Raw genomic sequence first — 18,364 nt, forward strand, 5'->3', positions numbered from 1 at the left:
TTTAAAAATAAAAGTGATCAGACATGTTGGCAAATTATGGCTCTGCTGCAGCTTCTGTCCTGACAACACAAACATCTTTACACAAGACAAACTATGGGCTGGTGTTGCTGTGAGAGACGAGGAGACAGAAGGAAAGACCTGAGGAAGAGGAGAGACAGAAGGAAAGACCTGAAGAAGAGGAGAGACAGAAGGAAAGACCTGAAGAAGAGGAGAGGAGGAGAGACAGAAGGAGAGACCTGAAGAAGAGGAGAGACAGAAGGAAAGACCTGAAGAAGAGGAGAGGAGGAGAGACAGAAGGAAAGACCTGAAGAGGAGGAGAGGAGGAGAGACAGAAGGAAAGACCTGAAGAGGAGGAGAGGAGGAGAGACAGAGGGAGAGGAAGAGGAGGACGATGAGGAGGAGCAGAGGAGCCGGCTGCAGCAGTCACGTCACAGTCACGTCTCTGGAGTCTCAAAGTAGATTTAATACCATGTTAATATTTATTTCTGACACCAAACATGTTTCTGTTCAGAGATCAGAGACAACAGACAGCTCTGTGTTACGATGAGTCCCCTGTGTAAATTACTCTCCTTTCAGGTTGGAGGTACTTGTGAAGTGGTCCACACAGATGTGGGCGGTGATGTCAAACCGGGCCTGACAGAATGACAGAACCCTTTCAGTTTCAGTCGCGGCGCTGCATAATTGAGCTCCTGATACCGAGTGCCAACATTCATTTTGTGCCAAACTTGTCTACGGCACAATTTTTTGCTATTATGAGTCCCAGCGCGGTGAGAGGTTCAGGTGAAGTGATGACAAAAGCAACAATGTTTATTCATGTAATGTCTTTCAGAGAGAGTTTAAGTAGGAGGCCTACGTTTGTTTCTGTCGCTGTGAGGGAACAAAGGAGACCATTAAAATCTAAACCACTTAAACACAGTTTGTATATTCAGTTACCTGCCGTCCAAAGTGCTTCTGAAACCCATTCGACAAACTTCTACAACCCCTGAACCGCTGAGCTTCCTCACAGCTGATACAGGAACACAGGTGAGTTTAAAAAGTGATGTTTTTATCATGGAGGCGGTTTACGACTGACGGTAACATGAGATCCACCAAGACAGACTGAGCTGAACACACACGTCCTTTGTGTGAATGCTAATCTGAAGCAAGAAGAAGCCACAACCATTGAACCAGTACCACATCATCTCCAGACTCCCTCAACACATGTAGTGATTGTAAGAGTTGTTTCATGAGGAGAAACTGAACAGACTTTGTGAAACAGCATTCACAGCACATCATCGTCTCCTTGTAAATTCAGCATTAAATGAAAACCTGAAGTTGTTGTTTCCTTGTAAACAGTGTCAGTTTGTACCAGCCTGCTTCTGTGTCTGACGTGCTAAAGTCTTACCTGCCAGCATTTAGCAGCTCACCTGTCAGAGCACAATGTCTTAGTTTTTTGTGTCATTTATCGAAGCCAACACTAGTGAATCATCATTAATCATCATATCGTTTATCTGTGAATCACCTGAGTTTCATGTATCAGCAGGATTATTTCCACCAGGTCCTCGGCTCGTCAGCTGGTGAGGCTCTAACCTCTCACATCATTTTCTCCGGTTCTGTTCCCTCGTGCAGATTTACAGTGTAGAAACAGAGAAACAGTAAAATCAACTGACTGACATGTGGAATTGCCTCTGAACGTTTACGCCTGCAATCTCTAACACCCAGGGTGCTGTTCGCTGCCACAATGAAGGCATTTTATGCAAACCGAGGGGCCAATTGTTCTCTCTGCATGTGTGGATGCAATCACATTTACATTTCAGTCGTTTAGCACTCGCACACTGTTACAGAGAGCACATTCATCAAGCACAGGTGAGCCGGCCGCATATCATTACAGTCAGACCTGGAGCCGCACAAACAAGCCACGAAAACTTACAGTGGGACAATGAAGCGGCGGATGCGACGGTTCAAGTGTCAGCTCAAGTCATTGTGTTCTGGAGGGAAGAGGGCCCATTCTCTGTGGTTCAGTGTGTCGGAGCCATTACAGAGGCATAAATCCAGAGGCAATGAGACGTCAGAATAATTACCTACTTTATGCGAGGCTGGGTAAGCACCACTCAGCTCGCCACTTCCTGCCACATTAGTGAGAAGGACGATTTGTCTGAACAGCCACGAGAACCCGACACTGACCTCTGTCATTTCACTGAGTCTGTTGATATGAAGCTCAGGTCACAGCAGTTTGGGTCAGGAGTAAAGTCAATGTTTAGTTTGAATCCTTCAGTTTTTAATGCTTTCTATGCTCTGCTTTTTTCCCACTATTCAGCATATTGATATTCAGTGACACTTCATTTCAAGGTCCAGAGATGTTCTGGTAAGTTAGAGATCAGGAGGGAGGGAGCTGAGCCCAAGGCAAAGCTTTGATTTACAGTCCGTCTACGTTCCAGCCCTCAGCGGCGGTCACGAGCTGCGGGTCAGAATAAGATCGTGGATACAAGCGGTAGCGTGGATGAGCTCAGCCTCGGACACGGGGCGAGGAGCTGCTGCTTCATGCTGAAAGGAGCCAGTTGAGGTGATTCAGGATCTGACCGGGATGCCTCCTGGGCGCCTCCCTCTGGAGGTACCCTGGGCATGACCCACTAGCAGGAGAGCCCCGGGACAGAACCAGAACTCTCTGGGGAGTGAACATATCTGATGGAGCTGGAAAACTTGGCCGGGGAGAGAAAGTCTGGAAAACCCTCCTGCGCCTGATTTCTTTCATGCATCTCCAGGAAACTTCCAACTGGTTCCTTCTCAACTTCTGCAATTCAGAAAATTACGATCAGGAGTATTTAGGTGACGGTGTCAGTGAGCGAGGAGGGTTTGATGCAGATAACGAGGGAAACCATAGTGATGTCCGGCCCTCTGCTCTAATACTGGATTCACTTGTGATCACCAAGATCCAACAGTCCTCTTTTGTGCTCACACAGACACCAGACACTTTAATTTGTCTGCGCTCTTTTCATCAGATCTACTTTCCCCTGAGACATTAACTCAAATGTCTCACAATGTTTAAGACAGAAGAAACTCGTGGATCCGTCCCTTCATCCTGCTGAGACACGGCTGAAGACAAAACCTCAGTGAAAGAGGTCATAAATTATTTATCCAAAAGTGAAACTGGGCCAAATAACACGTCTATAAATCAATAAATGTAATCATCTCTCGACCTGTTCACTGCGACAGAGAGAAACAGCTTCTGAGCCACTCGATGGATTTAATGAAAGTTCAATAGGAGCTTCATTTACACAATGATTTGTTTTTCTGATGTTTCAATATCACCAGAGCTTCTGCAAACTCTTGATACACTTTGGTTTTCATTCATTTATTTTTTCAGTTTGAGCATTAATGTTCATTTTGAATCTTAATGAGCGACATCAGTGAGGGGTCCGATGCACACCTGTGTAATCATCATGCTGTTTAACCAGGACCCTCACCTGCCAGGAGGCCGAGCGAGAGCTCACTGATATTCATTTGTGAAGAGTTTGAGCTCCAGATTTAAAGAAAAATTCATCCTTTTGTGTCCGCAGAAAAAAAGTCTCTGATCTTTTAATTCAACGTCAAAAAGGGAACAACAACAAAAGTGTTGTGATTAATATTTTTCGTTCCGGTTGTATCCTGATGAAAGAGCAGACGAATCTGCTTAACTTCATTATGGTGTTTTTCTTTTTCTCACAGACTCGACAGCCACGAAAACATCAGATGTGTTGCTGCACAGCTGAGATACGTGTGTGTGTGCGTGTGTGTGTGTGTGTGCGTGCGTGTGCATGTACATTCAGCTGGGCTTTATTTGACTGTCTGTGTCGGGGTCTGCTGCCTCTCTGACATGATATACTTGTTCTTGGTGTACCTGATTTTCTGGATGATTCCACTGCAGATAACTAAATGACAATGATAGAAAACACACACACACACACACACACACACACACACACACACACACACACACACACACACACACACACACACACACACACACGTGTCGGCCGTCTCCATGGCGCGGAGCCATGTGATGGCGGCTGTGATCTATAATTAATTCGCAAACTGTAGAAATGTAACACAGAAGATAAATCACTTTAATACCGAGGAAAATATATAAATAAAAGAAGAGAGGGAATAAGATAATGTTGCTGGAGAGGGAGGGAGCAGATGGGGCAGAGAGGGAGACGAGGGCGGAGACGAGCGAGCAGGGACGAGCCGACAGGAAGTGGGGTGTGGAGCAGTGACACCCTGAATTGATGGCATAATAAAACCAGCGGGGCTTCTTCCATGAGCAGGTGATTCTGCTCCACCACCATTTAAATATGTTCACATGACTTCTTCTCTCTCTCCTTTCTCTTCCTGCCATCCTGAGGTTGTTTCTGCTCCTCCTCCTCTTTCTCTCCTTCATTTTATCGCTGCTGCTGGCGTCACAGTGATGCTGCTGGACGCTCTGTCCTCCGAGGCTCACAGCTCTCTCTCGCTTGGATGGCAAAGATTTTGTATTTTGCTCAAAATACAAACAGAAGCGTGAACAGAGTCGACCACGGGGAGTCACGTGTTGATTTATGGCTCAAACATGCTGCTTCTCATTCACCTCACTTCCTGCTGCTGCGTCCTCAGGTGACCTGGACATGGATCTGCTCCACCTTCATCAAGGACCACTCACTTATTTCAGCTCTGAGGGTTCAAGGACACAACAGACCAGCGGCCTCATTTGTAAAACGTAGTCTCAAAGATGTTGAGCCCATTTGTGACCTTCTCACCTGTGATCTATAGATCTCACCTCAACTCAAACAGCACCTGCCTTCTGATTCCCTCTTATACGCTGCAGCACAAACGAGGGTTCAGTCACAGGCAGCCATGGATCAGAAAGACAGTCAGATTTTTTTAGCTGACTGAAGCTGCTGGACGGACACACTGACGCTCTACCTTCCTCTAGTGCCAGTTCTGCATGTGGACGGCTCCACAGCCAAGTTATCAATAATAAGTAATGTGCAACATACAGGGAGACTGATGTTAATGTTGCTGAACGGTTGCCTCACTTACATAACTTCAACATAAAATCACAAACTGAGAACAAACTGACCTGGTAGTGAGTCGCTGCTGCACATCATTAATAAAGCTCATACAAAGATCTCCACAGACTGTGATGCACGCGACCCAAACAGCAACGGACGCAGGCAACTGGACTCGTTTCAAGAAACTGAAACAAGTCCAGTTGACTACGACACAGCACCTGGATCTACCATGATGACTGAGAACCTTCGTGAACATAATAACACATGGTTTTCTGCTTCAGTCATATATTGGATCAAAACTGATCATCAGAACCTGTTGGTGATTGGACTGATCTGACACTAACAGCACATCTTAAGGACAACAGAACCACTCAACCATCATAGAACTCCAGTATTTAGTCACGTTCCCATTTTAACCAACTACATCATGGATGACACAGAGAGGGAGGAAGGAGACGTCTCAGACTCTCTGTGGACAACTTTAAAAAATAAATCAATCGATCGCCAAAACCCGGCACCTACATTACCCACAATGCACTCTGACCACTGACAGCTGGGTGGTAGCAGCAGAGATGAGCTCACCAAACGTCTTTCTGACTCCACACTAACACATCTGTAACACTGGAAACAGTGTGATCAATAATCGGTATGATATTTAATAATAATGATAAAATTAAGACACCAGATGTAAGAACTATTTTCACAGTCCTTCCTCTTCCTCTTCCTCTTCCTCTTCCTCCTCTTGCTTCCTGTGCTGAATGAGGCCAAACACACTCAGCACCCTCTAAATTATGCAGATGATAATAGTCATTACCCTAAAACTAATCTGCCGCCTCGGCTCAGCTGAACTCGCTCCGGAGCTGCAGATGTGTCGACAGAGTATCAGGTGAGCTCTACCTGCAGTGAGTCCAGCTTCCTTCAGGTGTGCAGCTCCTCCTGCTCTCACTGATTGAATCGACAGGTCAGTCTGTACTTCCCTCCACACTGTCTTTGTTCGTAGCTGTCGGCTGTGCAGATTACAGAGAGCATTTACATTCAGGAGGAAACTCACAGAGGCTGAACAACACCAGCGCCCGGTTTTGTTTCCGACTCATCTCAGCGATACGAAGCTTCTTCCTCCTCCCCTCGACGCGTCCTCGTGTCCTTCCTTCTATCCTTCCTTAATCCTGCCCTCATTGTTTCTTCCTCCTGGTTTTCGTTCCTTCATCTTTTCCGCTCGTCTCTTCCTTCCCCTCGTCTCCTCTGCTATCTCTGCTTGCCTGCCGTCATTATTAGCAGTATTATTAGTATGCAGGCCCGTGCCCCGAGGCTAGCAGTCTAAAAACAACAGATGCTGAATTCACAAACACTCGCACACACTCGCAGCTTTAACACACAGGAAACAGACACAAGTTGAAAACGCACTACAGCCAAATCCAGCTCTTCATGAGCCGCTCAGCTCGACTCAGCAGAAACAGGACGCTCAAGATGGAGCATCTGATTCGAACACGGAGCGAACTAAAGCTCGCCCATCACGCCGGCTTCTTCAAGCTTCTCTCGCCCTGCCGTTCTCTCCTCCCCCCTCTCACCCTCTCGCAGCCTCTCTGACCCAGTTGCATAAACTCATCACAGCTTACTGTATATGAGCAGACCGGCTTGTTTCTGCACAATAATATGATGAACTGCACGTCAAAGTGAGTCTGAACAACAAGCCTCTTCAGCACATTTTCACCCAGACGTTAATACGGCTGCATGTTTTTATGCTGTTTAATTAGTTTCAGAGCAGAACCCTCGCTGTGCCGAGAGCACGTCGATCACTTTACTCCTGTTTTCAATTACATCTAATTGTTTCTGCTGCATATCTGAACAGAACCATGAGAATATCTGACTCCGACACCTGTTGACTCGTTTCTATCAGTTTGTACATTTCTCAGATCAGACGATAAGAAAGATACGAAATACACGAGTCAGAATTATTGAATAAAATACAAAACAATAACAGAACATACAAGATAAAAACTACAACAGTCATAATAACTTTCATTGTTATAGCACAGTGAAATTACCAAAAAGTATCAATTTTAATTAGGTTCTGTATTTTGTTCCTGCAGTCAGATGAAATCTAACCTTTCCAGTCGGAGCGTTATGGATCAGAAGACACCAGGAAGTGTGACGTCTTTCCTCATCACATTAAATACAGGGATACAATAAATCTACGAGCAAAGACTGACAGGAGACGACAAAACATGCAGATGATTTTATTTCTGCAGACCGATATTTTATCTCTGTCGGCAACACAAGATTATCTGTGTGATATTTTATAGTAAGTTTACAAATATGAGGTCATTATTCAAACGTAACGCAGCCACAGATGCTGCAGAGTGATGTCATACTAGAGTTGACTGTGATTCAGCACGAGTCAGAAAATCAGTTCCAGCCATCGTTAGCCATCGTTAGCCATCGTTAGCAGATGATAAGGCTCCATGCAGTATTTTGCTCCCACACACGCTAAAGTTAACGTGTCCACTGATAGAAGTTGTGAGAGAGACTGATTTAACGAGACACAAATAAGACAGAGGTTCATAAGACGCTTTCACGTCTTATGAAAAGTAGGTGCATGGAAAATGAAGTAGGCCGAGGACAGGACCCTGTGGACCCTTGAACAAAGATGACTTGTCAGTGATAACACTGTTCCTGTTAGACAAGTTTGAACCGTTAATACGTTCTTATTCAAAGAGGTTATAAGTAAGAATATCGTGGTTAATGTGTCAACTTTCCTTCTACAGATCCAGGAGGATGATGTTTGATCGAATGTGATGAATAAAAGATTCTTCTTCTTGGATAACTGCAGGAACGTGTCCGGCCAGCGCGCATCCTTCTCTTCCAGGCCACAGGTTAACACGGCGACCGAGCTGAAATCATATTATATACTCAGCAGTTAAGAAGCACCATGTATCACTGTGAAGTGACATAAAGACCAACAGTTCAGCTCCAGGCATTGTTCAGACGTGGTCGGGCCGGTGCCCCGGGTCCAGAGGACTCATCACAAGCTTTGGACAAACCTGGAGATAAATCACGGCGTCTGCCAGGTGGTGAAACCCATAAAACTGAGCCAACAGGGCTCATGAAAAATCAAATAAAGCCTGTAAAACTGTGTGAGGACGACGCTGTGCAGAGCCACCGTCGTCACCACGGAGCAGATCTGTTCAACATTTCTGCTTCACGTCCCGCTCGGAGGCACACTGATGGAAGATGCTGATTTTGGGGGAGAGTGTTATTCAATTACCTTCCCTCCTCCTTATCCTCGGGATCCTCCTGCCACTTCTGTATTGCATGCCTCAGCTAAAACAACAGTCCTCCCTGGTGTTTATCTGCTCATTATCAGGCTGTGAGAAGCGCTGGATGAAGAAGTTGTTGTACAGTTGGAGGTGTTGGTTAATTTCACTCCTGTGGGAGACATTACCATCTCTCATCCAAATTAAGAATGCAGTTTTGATTTGGCTGCGTTTAGTAACACACTGAACACCCCAGCTGGCCGACGAGGATCCTGGCTCACGTAGATAAACAGGTATTACACTGGTCTCACATCAAATACACAAACAGGACATGGACGGCATTTTAATGTGAGAACAAATCTCCAGGATATCGCTTCAGCTCAAACAGCCTGTCTGGTGCTCATGGATGGATTTCATTTATTGTGTTTATTTAATAGGGGACATGTTAAAACATGAACCAACGCCACACACCACAGCAATCAGCAGCTAGTGTACAACGTCTGACACGAGCCTGTAGACAAACTCACAGAAGTCAACAGGAAAATCTGACCGAACAGAACAAATACGTTTAATATCAACAAATATAATGAAAACAAACATTTTGAATCTAAAAATTTAATTATATTTGTATGTGAAATAATATAGTACTAAATCATTGGTGCCTTTTTGTGAATTCAGCATTAAATCAAACCATGAAGTGAACCAGTAACCACAACATCACCAGACTCCCTTTAAAAAAGGTCAGATTTAAAGAGCTGTTGAGTTAAAACAAACTCTCTAACGTAGTGAAACTCTGTCTCTGACAGACTCTGAATCATTGTCTCCTTCTTGTAAATTCAGCATTAAATGAAAACAGTCAGTTGTTTGTTTTCTTGTAAAAAGTGTCAGTTTGTGGCAGCATGGCTGTACCAGCCTGTCTGCTTCTGCGTCTAAAGTGCTAAAGTCTTACCTGCCAACATTTAGCAGCTGTTTGAACACACTGTTTACACTGATTTCACCATTTACACTCAATTTATGAAAGAAGAAACATTTTATTGATCTAAACATGTCACATTTTACAAACACACTAACCAGTAACCAGTATAGGCGACTTCTTTGTCCCCAGACTCCCTTAACAAAAGTGTCAGTTTAGTGAGATGTTGAGTTGGAGACACTTTATAAACTGTGTGAAACTCTGTCTCTGACTGATTCTGACTTATTTGTTCCTTCTTGTAAATTCAGCAAATGTTCTGCATGAACTTCTTTCTGTCTCTGAGTAGAAAAACAACAATGCTGCAACAATGAGGTAAACTGACAGAACAGTTCTACCGGGTACGATTTTATCTACATACATCTGAAACCTTGCTCCAGAACACGGCTGTAGTCGACTGAGACCAGAACCCTGTGGAGTTCCTGCTAAACTCACTTAGAAAGACGAGTTCTCACACAGCTCCTGGTTAGAAAGATTTAAACCACCGTAAAGTGATAGAAGTGAAAGTCAAAGAGTTTATAAAAGAGAATATCATAGTTCAATATGTGATCTTCCTTTTAAAGATCCAGGAAAACGGGCTCCATTGATCTGAACAGGACGGATGAAGGGAGTCCTGCAGACACGAGTGGGCTCGACTGCGACTCTGCATTCAGTCTTTGAGCTACAAGCCAGAAACCCAGAAGTGTGTTCGCCTCCTGAGAGATGTGAGCTGCTGCAGACGACTCAAGTACTTTTATTGATTTACTCATTTTGTTATGTTGATTTCATTTGCAACCAACTGAGCTGAAAATCTGATTCTGGCTGCCTGATTAGTACGACAAACATCGTCAAAGGAAGAAAATACATGATTTCCCTGTTTGAAGTGCCATCTCACTTTAACACCAACGTCCTCCAGCAGCTTCATCCATCATTAAGAGCCATTAAGCAAACGTTTGTGTGAGAGGAGACGGCAGGACCTGACGGGCAGCTGTCAAGGTCCAACAGCAGGTGACCTGTGACCTCAGTGAGCCTGTGGTGTAGGAAGAGTCCAGCACAGCGATGTCGGGGGATGAAGACCCAGAACACTCTGAGTCCTCTCATGCATCCTGAGCAGAGAGAGGAGGAGCTCAGCGCTGTAGAGACGACGAAACGTTTCCTCGCTCAGAGTTAATAAATATGGACTTCGCAGCGACTCCACAGTTTGGTGACGGTTGGGCTCTGGTAGCTTTACGAAAGCTTTTATTGCTGAAGGTTTTTTAATCTCCCGGCCGGAGCGGCCAGGTGAGGAACACAGGTTTAAACCTGAAACACCTTCAGTGAACATCTCTGCTCAGCCTGCTCTCAGACCTCACTGCTTCATGAGTAACAAATCCAACCTTTCCTTCTTTAAAAAGGCTTTTTTGGTTGTCAGATCTTATTAAAACCAAACACGCAGAAAAGTATCAGAGTGGTAAATGTTCCTTTTGCCACGAAGTAAAGAAACAAAGCTGTGTGTAAAATCTACCGCAGACACAGAGCAGATCTGTATCCAGACAGCTGAAGGATATCATCAGACGACCGGAGGCTGCAGGACCCAAACACAACGTCACGGTTACGAGTGTTTTCCTGCAGAGTGACGTTTCTGCAGGACACACACACACACACACACACACACACACACACACACACACACACACACACACACACACACACACACACACACACACACACACACACACACACACACACACACACACAGTAGAGATATTGACCTGTAAACAGGGATTACTGACAATTTTAGAAATACAAACGATAACACTGCTGCTTCAACAGCCGAGATAAGGACCATTCAAAATAAATGCATCAGGATATCTGTGTGTGTGTGTGTGTGTCTGTATCTGTGTGTGTGTGTGTGTGTGTGTATCTGAGTGTGTGTGTGTGTGTATGTGTATCTGAGTGTGTGTGTATGCGTGTGTGTGTGTATGTGTGGTTACACTTCAGTGAATTCTCATGTCTGTGTGTTCACATTTTGTGTTTACATTTCTATCAGCACGACTTTGTATTCACTCAGTGTACAGTGAGTGTTTGTGGGTCCAGACGTGTGTGTGTGTGTGTGTGTGTGTGTGTGTGTGTGTGTGTGTGTGTGTGTGTGTGTGTGCATGCGTGCGTGCGTGCGTGCGTGCGTGTGTGTGTGTGTGTGTGTGTGTTTGTGGCCACTGCTCAGCCATGTGTGGCTCCTCCCTGAGGGGGGTTGGCAGGGCTAATGTGCAGTGGCAGACCAGTCAAGTGATGAGATTCACTCGGAGTCAACTGAGGAAAACAGGGAGCGAGCCGAGGAGCAGGGAGACGATGAGAGAGGACGGCAGCTCCTGACTGATTATCTCTGTGATTGATCCACCGACTCCATAATTGATTGACTACAGTAAATGCTATGGTGGCAGTAAACGCAGCACGTACAACTTTGCATCAATGGCACTTTAAATACTGCTAACTGTATATTATAAGAGTCTCCAGGTCCACAGTCCATCTCCTGTGGATCAGTAAAGAGGTGTTTCACGGCAGCAGCTCGACTGTGTCCTAGAGTCTTTCTGCAGCATCATTCAGTGATTCAACAATAAATAACAGAAGAGGTTCAGTTTGTTTCAGCAGCTGTTTCCTCTCTGAAGTGTTTATTCTCTCTTCAAACACAGAAACTGGGAAGAATCACTGATCCTGTTTTGATTTCAGTGATTGATTTGAGACCATGACATCGTCTGGTTTCTTTTTGTCTTTTCTTTAGTCGTTATTTACGTCATCGTTCTTAATTGTTCTTAGTCGTTACAGTCTCCATCTGTGGCGGCTGCTCGTCTAGTTTTCTGCTGATTTTGTGTGTTATTCCTTAAAAGTGGAACCAGGGAGGTCGGCCACAACTACAGCTACAAGTCCTTTAGACATTTCACCATGTGCATTTTATTATTACTATTCAGCTGCAGCATGCCTGCATGTATCGACCCTGTGAGATTAATAATAGATTATAAACCATTTCATTGTTTGTTTACAGTAAATTAACTACTAACTTCACATGTCGGCAGGACAGAAGTTTGTAGCCAGAACATCTAAAACACTTTGTTAAATCACAGGTTTGATTTGTAACAGTCGGAGCTGCAGGATCGTCTGAACAGCTGACATCACAAACATGTTCTCAGTTTTCACAAGGACCAATTATAAAAATTAATATATGAATGACAGATTGTACTGAGCTGCAGAAGCTAGTGCAACAGAGGAGAAACAGGAAGTGATGTCATGAATTTAATTTTTTAACTTTGAATCCACGACTTAAATCCTTCGATTTAATAAAACAAAAACATGTATTAACCCTTTCAGACATGCAGCTCCAGCAGGCGGTGAACCCCCAAAACCTATTATTTTTGTAATTTTGAAAAAAAAGGCATCATAAATTCAAAATGGTGGCGGCCAGACGAGATGCATCGAGTGACCTCAGGACTGACTGTTGAGTCCTCGTATATTTAATAAACCAGACGTTAGAGTCACGCTGGAGCAGAGTTTTCTGCCTTATTTGCACGTTTTATTTAAAGTCATCGAAGTATTTACACTTGAATAGTTTTAACATACATGTTATGATTTCTGTTTATATGATATAACATTTACAGAGCTTCCCTCAAAATAACGTATTTCACTTGTTCAGAGTAAAAAGACAGTGAACATCATTACTTTGTGATTGACTGATGTGTGAAAGTTGTTTTTATTGTTTAATATCTACTTTATGCTCCGTATGCACATTTGCTCTGCTCACACTGGATCTGTATTCACTCACTGTTTTTATCTGTAATCTCTGGATACTGTGCTCGTTCATTAAACTGCAGCAGGTGATTTAAAGAATGAATCTTTTCATGTTGTAGTTGTTGAACCACAGAACCTGAGCGCACACAGGACGGGTCCACATGTAAAGGTGAGAAGCACCTGTGGACTGAACTGTGACTGAGTGAATGAATCTGTAGTTTCCTCTGGTTCACGCAAATCCACTGAACAGAGATGATTTCTGACAGGATGATTCATGAGGAGGGTGAGATGTGAGGCCAACTCACCCCTCGGTCATGAGTCAGTGACTCACTGAAACAGGAAGTTACACACATAATAGATTTTAGAGAGAAAACCTGGAGAGTAACGCAGATACAGAGGACGGTCGGATGGAAGAAAGCCTCTTATATCCATCCAGGCTGCGTCCGCTCGCTCGGGTCAGGGCAGATTTTATCGGACACGAACCAGCTGCTGAATCTCACATCAGTGTTACTATACTGGCTGTTTAACGAGCCACCTGGAGCTGAGCCAACAGACTTAATGAAACACAAGATAACAAGATACGTTCAAGTTCAAACTTAATTGTCCCTAAAGGGAAATTCACACAGTAGCAGGTCTTTAAACAGCTAGCATGCTGCAATACACCGGCAACATACAAGCTGCAGGGAACATGAATACTTCATATGAAAACACTGGACACAGGACACAGGGACATTAATCCTGGAGGCTTCATCATAAGCAACACAGTCTAAAATGTCAACACAAACTGATTGTGACTTTGAGTTCGTAAAATATCTAAAAGCACTGATGAACGCTTCTGAACAGAACAGAAGAAGATAGAAGATAAAAATCTGTCTTCTTCTTCTCTGTTGTCCTGCGTCTTCATTAAAATCTGTCAAAGATCTCACATATCCAGTTATCAGCTGTCAGCAAACTAATCAGCCGGCAGACACCTGCTCAGATTTCTATCTTTTTACAGCTGTGACACACAGACAGACAGACACACACACACACACAGACACACACACACACACACACAGACACACACACACACACACACACACACACACACACACACACACAGACAGACAGACAGACAGACAGACACACACACAGACAGACACACACAGACGTGTAAACACCTTCTGTGATTGTTCTCGCTGCAGTAATCTGTATCTCATCTCCACACCAGTTAAATTTCGTGACCTTATATGTTTCGGATCAAAAACAAAGGAACATAAAATGGAGTCAGATGTTGGACACAACACTCACTGAGGGAAACAACACCACAAGAAGCTCAAAGAAATCAACTGGATCAGTCCGACTCAAGGAGAAATGGATCTCTCCGGCTGCTTAGTCTGAACTGAAACGTCAGAAAAACCAATAATCGAATAAATGTCCTCACTTCAAAATGCAAAAGAGTCAGGACCCACAATGCACTGCAACAAGAAACCCCCAAAAGGGTCAAACTCACCGGATGTAGAAATGTGACCCCGGAGCTTTGAGCTGACCTCTGGCTACAGTCCCTCAGTGACGAGCTGCCACCAGCACAAGCAGCTGAATGTTTCTCCTCTCCAGTGTGGACAGTATCAGCTGACACGACTCCCACGTCTCCCTCCTGAAACCTCTCTGCCTCCAAACAATTCTCCCTCCTGTGTTCAACAGGCCACGCCCCTCTACACCTGTCACCTGACCAGATCACCTGACCGGTGTCAGCCATACATGTCAGACGAGTGTGAGCAGATGTGACACATGATGAGCAGACCAGCAGTTTCCCCTGAACAGGCTTCATGTATGAACCCATCTCACTTATGAACACTGCAGAGGGTCCAGCTGCAGCCTGGCAGATGGGAATACAGACCACGCCCCCATATACACCACACCCCCACAGGCCACGCCCCCATATGTTATTAAAATGTTTTCTATAGTGGCTTGTGGCAGTAAGATGATGTGACTGATGAGAGGAGGAAGAGAGAGACAGCTGAAGAGTGTCCGTCTCTTCTCGAGGCTGCAGATGAATATTCGAGCTGCTGTTTGAACTTCACCTCAACACTTTTATTCTCCGGACACTTAATATGTTGGAGATTCTGACCGACCTTGAAGAAAAGCCTGTTCCTCTCTGACTGGATGTAAAGCCTTTTGTAATAGATATATTCATTTCTGCCTTTCACCAGAGACAATGTTTCATTTACAGGAAACACCTGCACAGTAATATAATGTTAGATACGAGTCAGAGCAGCTATTCCTCTTCAGTGACTCGCTGCCAGCGGTCGAATTAAAAATACAGAATATCAAATATATTTTGTTCATAACTTCGAGGGGAAAACACATTAAAAGGAGAGAAGCAAATATTTAATCATGTTTAACTTTTAGATGATAAACGATGTTCTGCTTTTAATTATTTTAGCAACAAGAAAACTGTCTGAACCCGGAGGTGCAGGGTGGACCTGAACCAGGATGTGCAGAGTGGACCTGAACCCGGAGGTGCAGAGTGGACCTGAACCAGGAGGTTCAGAGTGGACCTGAACCAGGAGGTTCAGAGTGGACCTGAACCCGGAGGTTCAGAGTGGACCTGAACCAGGAGGCGCAGAGTGGACCTGAACCCGGAGGTTCAGAGTGGACCTGAACCAGGAGGTTCAGAGTGGACCTGAACCCGGAGGTTCAGAGTGGACCTGAACCCGGAGGTTCAGAGTGGACCTGAACCAGGAGGTTCAGAGTGGACCTGAACCCGGAGGTTCAGAGTGGACCTGAACCAGGAGGCGCAGAGTGGACCTGAACCAGGAGGTTCAGAGTGGACCTGAACCTGGAGGTGCAGAGTGGACCTGAACCTGGAGGTGCAGAGTGGACCTGAACCAGGGCTGCTGTGTGACTGTATATTGACTGAAGTTTGTGTTTTTGTCTTTGTTTTCTATAAAGTTATATCACATGAATCATGAATGTGTGTGAATAACTACACAGCGCTGACATTCATCAACAGATGGATTTAATAGTAGTTTAACTTCTGAACTGAAGCCCAAACAAACCACACTGGAGAGTTAAGACTTTATTTGAGGCCTAACAAACTGGTTTCTTGTCAGAGGACGGAGGACAGAGGACGGAGGACGGAGGAAGGAGGACAGAGGACGGAGGACAGAGGACGGAGGACGGAGGACGGAGGACAGAGGACGGAGGACAGAGGACGGAGGACGGAGGACGGAGGACAGAGGACGGAGGACGGAGGAAGCTGCTGGTTCTGATATCGTGCTTGAAGATCTCGCCCCGGTCCGTCCTCTGTCCCTCGCTCGTCTCATGTTTATGCAGTCACTTCCTCTCGCCTCAGTGCGTCTCCTCCCTCCTCATTTCCCTGAGTGCCTTTGTGTGTTTGTGTGCACACATGTGGAAAGAAAACACACACACAGTCACGCACACACTGAAGCACACACGTGCGCAGGCAGGACGTCGCGTCGCTGGTGTAAAACAGCAGCAAATGAACCGCGAGTTTGTCGGGAAAATGTAGCGCATGGTTTGACTCTTCGATGTCCAATTAGGAACGCATTGTTCCCCTGCATTCACTCAGCAGACATTAGAGCCCGGCGCCGCGTCGGCCCGGCGGTTCAGACACACTGCTGTTTGTCAGGCGGCGTGCCGGGGAGCTCAGGTGGAGCCTCGCTGTGACTGAGCTCCAATGGAAAGAAAATCAATGTCAGACAAATTGATTACACTTACTTCATTAAATTCTGATTTAATGAGTTTATAATCAACCATTTTCCTGCAGGTTAATTCCATTTGGGCCAAGTTTAGTAGCTCAGCTGCTCTCGTGGGCCCGCTGTGTGTGTGCTTGTTAAACGCTTTGTTCAAAGTTTCTATACAGTCAATAATTGGTGTTGACTTGGGCGACTGCATTGTGTTGTTCAGCGAACACTTCGCCAAAAACTAATCCTGCACATTTGCAAGTTCTGGGTAAAAGCTACAGCTGTGTGTGAGTCCGGTGGAAGCTCTGCAGTGATGTTATATCCAGACTGAAGATAAATCTGTTGCTGCTCAGATCTGGCTCCAGTTCAACAAAGTGATCAGATGTTTGGTGTGTTCAGGCAGAATGAAGCTCACGGCCGGCAAACAGACTCACTCACCGACAGCCGACAGCCGACAGCCGACAGCGCCGCGCTGAAGTCTAACTTTGTACTTTTACTTTAATTTCCATTTGAAACTACTTTATATTTCTACTCCAACACATTTCAGAGGCAGAAGTATCACCAGGTGAGGAGCTGATGATGTCACAGGCTGGTGGACAGGTGAGGGGCTGATGATGTCACAGACTGGTGGACAGGTGAGGAACAGCAGGTCTGAGTATACAAGCTTGTTTTCTATGGTCAGATGAAGCTGAGGCCAGTCAACGTGTTTATAGAGGAAACAACAGTGACAGTAAATGTAATATAAACCTAATGTAGTTATTACAGATGTTTTTCACATGTAAGCAGCATTTTAATGTATCTGAGTCTGTGAAATGTCCTCTGGTTTGAGAATGGTCTCTGTAATAATAAGGAAGTAGTAATCATGTGTTCAGACTGTGATTTTGTGTGAAGTTTCTCTTTTGAAACATCTTTAATCGAAACATTCAGCACAAGCATTTTTAATTTGTGAGTCAAAAATCAATATGTAAAATACTTGTTTCTACTGATAGAATATGTTATATATATGTATATATACTTTTTGTTATATTTCAGTGAATCAATGATTTTGTCCCTGAAACTTGTGACTTGATGTGTTCAGGGGCTGAAAGCATCAGATGGTGATGAGGAGGCTGTAACGTCTCTCTGAATGACAGTCATCAGTGTGTCTTCTTCTTCTGCACTGGTTTAACGGCACAGACCAGAGAATGAGCTCCACCTGCTGTTGAGCTCCACCAACAGATCAGCTCATGTTCACAGGACAGGAGTGGATGGAGACAGAGGTTCAGCGGTTCAGGGTTTAAGTTTTGTTAACAAAAACAAACATTGACATTTTTCCTTGTGTAAAACTGGTTAAACGTTTCTGCTCCGTTGGGTCTGTGAACTGGACGATCTGTCGATAACGAGAGAATAATTAACTAATCTCTACCGGAGGCGATACTTCTCACCGGAGACATGAAATCTCAATTATGAAGCGAGCTTTTCAAACGAGTGACCTTTTGACAAAACGAGAATAAAGACGTGATAATGATCTTCGCTGTCAGCCCGTCGTGACACGTGGCCCTCGCACTGCTGGACGTTTGTCTCGTTCTGAATTAATGCTGTAACACATTAACGGCTTCGACTCGAGCGCCATGAATGTCAGAGAGTCTTCAGGGACGCCGCGGTTACTATTGATCACAGCCTGAGTGGGAGTGTGACTGTGTATGTGTGCATACGTTAAAGCAGAGT

At 44.8% G+C, this 18,364-nt stretch overlaps 1 protein-coding gene across 3 annotated transcripts in view; it reads right to left on the reverse strand.

The window, feature by feature from the left end:
* Window positions 1-18,364, reverse strand: part of grm7 (glutamate metabotropic receptor 7) — a 232,835-nt gene that overhangs the window by 195,256 nt on the left and 19,215 nt on the right. Inside the window, exon 1 of one of the 3 annotated variants that reach the window (XM_084349690.1) lies at window positions 14,461-14,632. The exons of the other annotated variants lie outside the window; for them this stretch is intronic. The gene's annotated coding sequence lies outside the window, so the exon portion shown is untranslated. Of the gene's footprint in view, window positions 1-14,460; window positions 14,633-18,364 lie in introns of those variants that run through there. 3 annotated transcript variants of the gene reach the window in all.

This window comes from Pagrus pagrus (assembly GCF_965226575.1).
Source record: "Pagrus pagrus genome assembly, chromosome: 3".
NCBI lineage: Eukaryota > Metazoa > Chordata > Actinopteri > Spariformes > Sparidae > Pagrus > Pagrus pagrus.